Source organism: Amblyomma maculatum, unplaced genomic scaffold (assembly GCF_055883805.1).
Source record: "Amblyomma maculatum isolate TAMU_Amacu unplaced genomic scaffold, ASM5588380v1 scaffold_40, whole genome shotgun sequence".
Lineage (NCBI taxonomy): Eukaryota > Metazoa > Arthropoda > Arachnida > Ixodida > Ixodidae > Amblyomma > Amblyomma maculatum.
In genome coordinates, this window is record NW_028146765.1 from 520291 (window position 1) to 530889 (window position 10599).

Below are 10599 nucleotides of genomic sequence, written 5' to 3' on the forward strand. Positions count from 1 at the left end.
TCTTCAAGCATTTAAGTTTCTAAAGCAATCGACTTATTGAAGTTGTAGGGAATAATCCTAGATCTGCCAAAATAATGCAGCCCATAAGGAAAATATATGTTTTCGATGTATGGAACAAAGTGAATTATAATTTTGCAATTAAACATTTTCAGGCGCAGCCTTCTTGAATGGAAATAATACTACCGGTTTTCCTAGGATGATAGAGGAGGCCGGCGTCGCCTCATTTCTAATGGCCAGCTTATCGTACCTTTTAGAAAGTTACTTTTTTTGCAGGATAAGAATGCCACTCTTGTGTAATTAGATTGCTTGTGCTATTATTCGTACAGAGCATTGAGAACTCGGTGTATGTCTGCCTTCTTGTTTTTAATCGTAGCTTTCCCCATGCAAATGACGCCACTTGAGAACACTCCTCGGCTACTAAAATAGAATGAACCCGCTGGAATTTAAACGTGGGGTTGGTCTAGTAATATGCCAATCAGCAGACATTGCGCTGAGGTGTGGGAGAGAAATGTATGTGGTGCGTTCACTCAAGCTGATTTGAGGTAAGCCGACAGCATAACTTTTTCGTAGCATTAAATTTGCGAGATCAAAGAATTGTGACGGGAGCCGTCTACATTAAGCATCTTTAAGAGGCATATGTTCGACCCTTCTAGCTAGCTCTTTATTGGAACTTCAATCTGTCGTTTGGTCGATTCGTTGATTTTATGGGTCCAACAGAAGTTGCCGTAACAGATAAGAGGAAGAGCAAACGTTGGAGCTTACGCAGTTCTTATTCAAGTACACAACCCTAACTACACAACTCTGGTTAGACAACTGCTTAACATGCGCCGACCAATTGACTTGTACAGCGTCTGAAGAAATAATGTACTTATAAGCTTTCATTGGTGCAGTAGTTAAGACGCTCAACTGCAGATCTGGCGTGCCCTGTTTCCGAAGTGACCGCCCCATCGGCGTGTCGATGAAGGTGAAAAATAGAGTCGTAGATGGGCTGTGCAATATCAGTGCACGCTAAGAGTCCCCAAATGGTCTAGATATCTCCGAGGCCCTCCATAAAGCACCTCATGTTCTCTTTTCAATTTCACTACAAGGTTCCTCCGTTGCCTAAAGCGCTTTTCAATGCTCCACAAAAAATGACTGATACGGCAGTTTTCCATTCCTGTATTTAAAAAATTTTCAGAAGAAGCGCTGATTGAAAGGCGGTAATAATAGAGATATTTTCGTTACTCTTTCAGCTTAAGTCAAGACACTACTTTCAAGCCATGCTTAAACACCAACACTTTGTTGAAATCGCAGTAGAAGCTTATATTTTATTTCAATGATCGCAGACACACGCCACTAATTACACTTTGTTTTATGATGCCTCCGGAAGCTCTGACGCCGACTTTCAAGGCCAGCTTTTTATAGGGCTCTTCCGAAAGCAGCATATTTTATAGTATAGGATAAGAAAGACGTCTATTGCTCTATAAAGGTATTGTGCTAGTTGCAGACGAGAAAGAAGAGGTCTATCTTCTTTCTTTTCACAGGGTCGGTGCCCCTATTCCAGGGCTCCGCTGAGCTTCGCTGCTCGCTGGGCTTACTGGATCATACCTTGTTGGCAACCCAGATCGCCGCTGGTGAGCCGGCTCTCCCACTAATTTTATGTAGTTCAAGGACAGTCTAGCCCGTTCGAAACTCTCGCCGTTGCCGTCTCAAAAGTTGCCTTTCTGTCCTGGTGCTAAAATTATATATAGCGTTTCTTTATTATTCTTTAAATTTTAAACTTCTCTGCTTCCGCGACGACTGTGTTAAAATACTGCGCGCGAAAATATAGGCCTAAATTATGATATATGCTATTTTTGAAATTTTCTTTATCGGCAGCCTGACGATGTCAAAATCATCAAACATCTTCATTTGAAAACTCTCCGGCTTGAACTGGAGGGAAGCAAAAAGGTGGGACTGGAAGTGACAGGAGAGAAAGAGGCGCCGGAGTGGAGAGCCACAGAGTAAGTTCGACCACCTGAGAATCTTTGTCGTCCGCCCACTTCGCTCTGCAAACCGACGCCTCTCCTTATCGCCTCCGTCGAAACGTGCCAGCCGGCAGTCTGCTTCCGACCCGGGAACTCCCGTACAGTATTCGGGGATTTTGACCATTGTGCCACCGGGACAGGAATGGTTAAGATACCCCACTACTGTAATGGAATACCCGCGCTCAAACCCGACTGCTGGCAGGTGTGATTCGATGGAGGCGAACGGAGAGGCGTCCGTTTGCAGTGCGATGTCAGTGAACACAAATGATCTCCAGGTGACCAAAATTGCTCGGTAGCACTCCACTATGGCGCCGCTTACTGTTTTTCCCCTTTCACTTCCCCCTTCTTGTCTTCCTTTATCGCGCGGTTCAGATGTCCACAAAACAAGCCTAAAAGATACTGTATCGTTCTTTCATGTGAACCAAATATTTTGAAGGCGCAGGAATGCGTCTGGCGGCGATTGTAGACTAGATGTTTCTTCAACCCATACGTGTTGAGCAAAATCTACCCGGACATTCAGCCGGAGTGCAAATGGTGTCAGGAATTGGCAACCTATGACCTCATATTATAGATCTGTAGCATAGCACCGCCACAGGTGGATATTATGCGTGATCCTTCCCTCAAGCAGTGGGAGGCCGTGTTGCCCGGTCGCCCAGACCAAGGCCGTGGAGTAGGCCACCCAGGTCGCCGTCAGCCATGGGTTGATGGCCATCTAACACGGAATCGTCCACACATGCTCTCTGACGAAAATAAATTTTTTTTCCATTCATTGTCGCGAAAGCAACACTACGCTAGTAGCTGAGCCAATTCGCTTAGCCCCCGATGATCAAGCTGCCGATGTGCGAGGGGTGAGTGACGTAACTAGGAGCACGGCTGGCGCGCACGGCCACCGCCGACATCTCAGCGGCACAGTGGCTCAGCGGTTCCGCCGCCGCTGCGTTCGCCGCAGATGTTGCTTCCGGAATTGTACTCTGGATGGCCATTGGTCAGACCAGAGCCAATTTTTTCACTAATGCAACGCTCAACGACGCCCTTTTCGAGCATTTTAATGTATTAAAATGAACTCAGGAAACATATACCAGCTTAGTTTGAAGGGCTAGATTGGTACTTCATTTCGACGTGACATAACAGCGAAATTTACAAAGGACCGACAGTAGAAGTGACGCATGTGCCGCCTTACAACTTCTGTGCTTCCGGAGGGGACGTAAACAACAGAGAAAAGTAGAAAACCAATAAATAAATAAAGAAAAAAATTGTTAAAATCACAAAACCCAGTCGGAAACAACTACATAACATTTTCTGATGTTACGATAGAATTTCTGTACGGTTTTTGACGGGAAACCTGTTGCGACAACAGAACATTCTGTAGTAACATCTGAAATTTCTGTAGTTACAACAGAAAAGTGCTACACAACTACAGACAACAAAAATATACTGCAGAAAAACTACAGAACTACAAAAAAGTACTACAGAACTACAGAAAAATTTGGTGGTTACGACAGAACTATAGGATATTTTGTCGTATTTTTGACACAGTTCCGTAGTTTTTTCGACAGGGAAGGCATACACTAAATTACTAGTACTTCGGATAATTTGTTTTCTTTATAAATATTGAATCTAACCAATAAGTGTGATTTCAAGACATAGAGAGCCACGTTCTGAAATGATTATTCTATCTATATCTGACAGTAGAAGACTCAAGTCCAATTTTTATCGATCGTGAGTGAGTGAGTGAGAAGACTTTTTTTACACCGACATGGACCTCGGGGCAGGGGCTCAGCCAGGGGAGGGTCTCCTTGCCGGCTTTCCTGCGCCGTGGCCGCCGAGAAGGTCTTGGAGTAAGCGTAAACGAAATCCCTCAAAATACCAATTAGATCACGTGACTAACTTATTCGGGTGCCCTCCTCAACCAGTAGGATCACTCACGAGGGGGAGCAAGTTGCAGCGAGGGCGGTGAGCTCGCTGCAACCATCGCCAATATATGAGACAACAGCTGGATCTGGGCTGCCGACTCACTACAGCATTTTGGTGGATTCAAACCATTACTAGAAGCCCCACAATCGCCGTGCGTGAATGCGCTAGTTACGTAATAGTTCGGTGTACCAGTGATTCTGTTTAAGCCCGATGTTGTTCCGTATAGAGTGCGCAACTGCATCTATTCGCAGTAATAACGCCATCATGACCGGATATGACGTTATCACGATGTCAATCCACTCATGTATAATAACCGAAATAGCCTTATCATGATGTCGCGTCAGGTCGTGCGTGACCAATGCCTGACGGCGCCGGGCATCCTACTCAGGCATCCGTGCTTTAAGTTTATTTGACGCTTCCTCGAACGCCTCACCGTAGAGGATAGAGAGAAAACGTAAAGCAGGGTTCAAATTGATTTGCTAAAAAGAAAAAGCGCAGTGTCTGTCACACTTCGGCAATGGCAGTAGACAGTGATGAAGAGTTTCGAAGTGTAATCGCTGACAACATAGTCAAACCAAACGTAAACAGCATCTCTTTGTCATCAGTCTTATGCAAGAGCGTAATCTGCCATAATATTTTTGACGTCACGTCCTCGCTTTCCATGTTAAACGGATAAATCTAATAAAAATCTGTTTTAAAGACGAGCATTAAAGGCCTGCTGTTTCAAAAATGTTCGACTCAAGCCCCCGAATGTGATGTGAAAGGGTATATGTGAAGCACGAAAGTCCACAACATGCACCAATAAAGTTAGATTTGGTTTGGTTTGTGGGGTTTAACGTCCCAAAGCAACTCAGGCTATGAGACACACCGTAGCTGAGGACTCCGGAAATTTCGACCACCTGGGGTTCTTTAGCGTGCACTGCTGTCACGAAACCGGCGCACATTTTTATTAAGCCGGCAGGGCGCGAGGCCCGCGTGGCGTCGCTTGGAAAGCTCGAAAAAAGCCTCCTTCCTCTCGCGAGAGAGCGCGTAGCTCTGTACGCGTCGCCGCCGCCCTCTTTCCCATCACCCGGTGATCACACGGACTCATCAAGCTGGAATATGCCACAAAAATCGAGAACTTTCTATCCCCCGTATTCTAAAACACTCCTTACTTTAGACTGTTTCCCTACCTTACGTAGGGAGCCCTCTATGTTCCCTAAACACAAGGAGCGCCCGAAGGGCCTGACCGAATTCTGAAAGCTTCCTGAAGCCTTCCTAGCGAAAGGAGCTAACTGGTGGATATGACTCTCCTGGTTACGAGATTATGTATATTAAATGTGAATAATATGCCAATAATGAACAAAATAAAGGAGCTGCGTTGTTAGTTTAAAGTTTATTTGATATATCTAGGCATGGCATGCATTTTATTATGCACGTTTTGGCTGAAAATTCATGAAATGGCTGAAATCAGCATAGAAGCAAACAGAATCTGGCAACACTAATTTCGGTGTCGCGCCGCGCCAGTCGCGCCGTCTTCCTGTTCTTCCTGTTCTGCCAGTCTTCCTGTTCGCGTGTTCTGTCTCTTCGATCCTTGTACGTGCTGTGTTTGCCACCATACCGCCAGCCGACATGCCGGTAAAGATGCCATTCCTTGACGAAGAAAAGGATCTTCTAACTGAGCTGCTAGAGAAATACAAGAACGTTGTCGAAAACAAAAAGACTGATGCGATGTCCCTGCACGCCAAAACGAAGGCATGGGAGCGCTTGTGCCTTGAATATAATAGCATGCCTAACGTGCGTCCCCGGGAAGTGAAGCAACTTAAGAAGCTGTGGGATAACTTGAAGCAAAAATACAAGAAATAAAAGGCGAGACAAGCGAGAGAGGTGATGGCCACAGGTAAGTTTCAGCATTTTATAAACTGTCATGTGCCGTATTCCGTTTTTTTTTTTTCTTTTTTCTGACTGTGACGTTAATTACAGGTGGTGGACCACCACCGGAGCCTTTCGACGACAGGCTCGCCCAGATAGAGGCAATCGTGCCGCATATAGCGGTACGGGTTCCGAACCCCTATGACAGCGACGTGCAGCCGTCAGCCAGCCAAGCCGTTGCCAAGATCATAGACAGCATGGTGGTAGGGGACGGCCGGTCCGATGCAAGTGATGAAGGTAAGCAGGACATTCCGTACAACCCAATTCAGATTACTATTTGAACCGCTGCAGCTGTCGGCTGCATATTGTAACATTCCCCATATTAGCCATTAAGCCAATGCACATTAGTGTGCAAGCGGCAAATGTCTTTTTTCAGCAGTGCTGCAGTACACGTTTGTGGCTTCCAAGAATGTGTGTATTGAGCGCGTCTTTTAACTTCCTTCTGTGCATCTCACTTAAGCAAAATGAAAAGCATTCCACTATATTTTCTGCATAAGCAAATGTAACGGCAATCAAGCTGCCATGCTTGGAATGTTGTCTCTAGTACTATTTCATTGGTTTGTATATTAGCGCTAAACAGTTATGTGCCGTCAATATTTTTGATTAGGACACCTAGTAAAGTTCTTGTATTTGTTTTGAAACTGATTGTTAAAGTGCAGTGTATGACAAAGATGCACCATCGGTCTGACATGAGCGCTTAATTCCGTCTCTATTTCATGTGACAACCTGAGTTCCACACACTTGTAGGTTGCCTGCTTACAATGCTATCACCACAGTGATGAATGACTCTCCTTATTGAGACGGAAGTAAAGTGCTTTCAATCAGCATGGTAAACCAACTCGACCAAACGCTGTCATTATTGAAGATTTTATTACAATGCTTTATATATCCAAACTTCTTGCAGAGTTCCCAGTGAACAGTCAGGCAGATGAGATGCTGTCTGACGCCACAGTACACAGCGAGCCAGCAGCTGCCGTGGACACTGCTGGGTTGGCAGCCGAAGATAGACTGGCAGCTTCATGCAGCCAGGAATCGGCAGCTGAACGACCGGTGCGTCGTCGACAAGGTGGTCGAGCCACTGCTGTGGAGGAGGCAATATCCAGTGAGCTAGAGGCCCGTCTTCAGGCTGCAGAGAATGAAAAGGCACAGAGGCACCAAGAACATTTGTCAAGAATGAAGATGATAGAAGATGAACATGCATTCAAACGCGAGCAGCATGTAGATGAGAGAAGCAAGCGGAATGCAATTCATAAGATGAAAATGCGCGTCTTGAGGGCAAAAGAAGAAGCCCAGAAACTTAAGATAGCTATTTTGACAAAGCAGCTGGCTGCTCTGAATCTGGAGCAGTGATCGGAGCAGCACAAGTCTCGTGCAGATAATCGACAAAAGCTTCTATGTATATAACATTGAATAAAGGGGCATATTGTGCTAGATTCCACTGTGTTGTTTCATGCTTTCAGTTTTTTAGTTCTTTATATAGTTTTTCCATATGTCGGCTCACACGCATTTCTGCATAAAAGACATCACACAGTTTTACCTCTAATCAGAGTCCGTCTCACTGTCGTCTGCAGTTCGATTGCTGGCAAAGCAACGCTGAATCAGCCTTGTTCGAACTTGCATGCCTAGAAGGCTGTCAGCGACGCATGCTCCATCAGCATCTGCCTGTTCAGGTTCAGGCTCATCCCCGTTTGGAAGTGGGTCTTTTAGAGTGCACGCAATATTATGAAGTGCTGTACATGCAGTTATGATCGCAACTGATCGCTCAAGTTTAGACTCAAGCTTTTTGCTCAGGCGAGCAAACCGCCTCTTCAAAACGCCAAACGCCCGCTCAACAGAGTTTCTTGTCCTGATGTGGCTCTTGTTGTACCTGCAAGCAGAAAGGCAAAATAATAAACTCGTGCACAACCATTTTCCTTGCCTTGGCATCAATAGAAGTTGCAAACATGCATAGTCCTGACCACAGAGCAGTGTCTGGCACTGCTGTTTCTCCGTAGGTGCAGCTTTGAAGTGGTGTTATTGCCATATCATCTGGCTTCTTAGGAATAGAATGTGTGTAATCAATGCAAAGGCTGGTGCGACTAAGCAGGTTACTCCTGTGCAAGACATTTACACAAAATCAAAAGCCTTTCGTCACATGACAGAACATGTGCATACTTAAATGCCTTGTTCCTCTGCTACAGAGAAATGCAAGCAGTTTCTTCCTTTTCGCATGCAGGCATTGCATCTGTGAGGCTGGACAAACTCATCTGCACATTTTCGACTGAAGCTTCCATGACAACACAGCTGCAGAAGCTGATTAAAAAAAAATATATATATGGCACGTTTTTGAATAGAGGTCCCATGATAACACAGCCAAAGAAACTCGTTTGAAAGAATGGATGTAACATTGCTTATGCCCGACATGCTCTCTGAGCACGTACGTGGGGTTACAGCAGCACATTACGGATTGAAATATCTGCTGTGCAATGTTGGAACCAACAATTTTGCGCTGTGCATCGCACACAGTAATAGAAACTGATCGCTTTTTGCTTCACAATCCTTCTCGGGCATGCCAATCTTCTCTTCCATGCACCACAAGCTCGCTCCACAGAACTGTGCATTTTAATAATGTCCCCTGCTGTTCCCGCCAAGAGTAAGCCAAAATAACTATTGCATGCATACTTCACCTCAGTGCTGCAAAATTGTTTTCCTTACCTCTTTTGTGCACAAGTCTGAGGGTTCCTGAGTGGCGTCAACAGGAAAGGCATACATGCGTAGCCCTGGTCACCTAGGAGCATGCCTGGCATTTCCTTTTGTTCATACGCCACCATCTATCGGCTGTTGCTGAAGATCCTGTTGTCATGGACTGACCCAGGCCAACTCGAGACAACATTAAAAAACTGAAGCTCTGGTCCTGTGACAGCCTCTAAACAAAACAAGAAAGAGAAGTTCAGATCACTGTGGTGCTTACGAGAGAAAGAGATCAAGAGACTGCACTTTATTTAGCGACGGACAGTGCTCAACTCAGCAGCTTCTCGGCCAGCCGTATCAGGCAGCTAGGCAGCCAGCACGCTGACCCTTGTCAAGCATGCCAGGCTAACATGGGAAGTAGAGTGATTTGTAGGGCCTGTGTGAGCATAATACTATCCAACGCCAGCGTAGCCTTCTTTACCCTAGGTAGCTACACCTGCATCATGCTCCCAACATAACTGCGCGGTGTTCTCTGCATGCATACGTGTGCCAAGTTCTGATTTTTTACGTAAGGGGCGGCAATCAAAAGCAGAGATTCATTGTCTTGTCATGATTTCCTTATTGAATACTACTTCACACCTCTGTCTGCTGTAGATTAGCAGGACAAGCTACAAATACACAATGTTACAATCTAGCGCACAATAACAGATACGCATCCGCATTTCTGCCGACAGGAATTACACTGTACGTAAAACTACGGTAGTTGAAGAAATGTCCTGTCTGTAAATAGTGAGGCAGATATTCACCACTTGTGGGTTTCCCCGGCTCTGAATCCAAAGAGAATCCTTCACAGCAGAGGGTCTTTCGCCAAATAACCCGTCATCTTACATTGCTTGGGCGCAGGGGCCTCATCATCGTTCCCTCTTGGACTTTACTAGAACGGCTAACCTTATTTCTTTCAAAGAACGTTATATATATATATATATATATATATATATATATATATATATATATAGTGTTACTTACCTGCACATTGATGGAGAAGTATCCCTTCCTGTTTCTGTACACTTCAGCGTTTTCACCGCCGGGACTCTTTATGGGCACATGTGTGCAGTCGATACACCCAGTAACGCCGGGAAACCCTCCAATGGCATAAAACCTTGTCATTGTAGACTTCGACTCCGCTGCAGTGGTATTCGGCAGCCGGACGTACTTTGGAAAGAGACGCAGACAGATCGCCTGCGTCACTTCCCAAATACATCTGCACACGGCGGGCTGGGACACGTTCACGAGATCCCCCACCACAATCTGCATTGCGCCAGTTCCATAAAACCGTAGCGTAATCAGAAGCTTCAGCGCGGGCGGTAGTGGAGACCCTCTGTTGTCCGCACTCACACGTAACTGCAGTTCTTCCAGAATAGTCAGCACTGCTTCCTTAGAAAAACGATACCGCATCAGGAATTCATGGTCGTTGTAGTGCTCCAGCGGATTCAGCCTATCGGCGAGACGCCGCGGTATTGGCGGCCGCGGAAGCGCGTACACCCGGCCGTGCAAAAGTTCTCTCGCGCGGAGCAAAAAACTTCTGTAGCTTTCGAAGCTACCATCCTGTGACACGAACGGCATCGGAGGCATTCTTCCCAGTTCCTTTCGGGATAAGGATGCAGTTGGATGGAATCGGGAACACCGTGTCCAAGAGATAACAAGTCAGAAGTCGCGATGTGCAGGAAAGCAAGACCGCTAAAGAAAAAGAAATACCTCACCGCTGCGCACGGCACATACGATCCGCGCCGTGCGCAAAGAAGCGTACCGCGTGCACTGCCGTGCGGAGAAGCATGCTTTCAGGTACAGGAGCGACGTTAGGATGCACGAAGGTAACGTCCTGACAGCCTAAGCTCGGGGAAGCACCAAGGAGGCCCTAACTTAGGGCCCCTTAGTAAGGTTCGTTTCAGAATTGACGTCAGGTCGCCTTAGACTGTGTGAGGCGCCCTTAGTAAGGTAAGGAGTGTTTTAGAATACGGGCCTAAGGGACCTAGCCAATGGCGACGCGCGGCTCGACGGGAGGAGAAGGGAGCGCTCTAACCAGCGAAACTAAGTGTGT

General features: G+C 46.1%; 1 pseudogene; it reads left to right on the forward strand.

Moving 5' to 3' along the window:
- The first annotated feature begins 5531 nt into the window (after nt 1-5531).
- Nucleotides 5532-7181, forward strand: LOC146170815 (uncharacterized; annotated as a pseudogene).
- Nucleotides 7182-10599: the final 3418 nt, after the last annotated feature.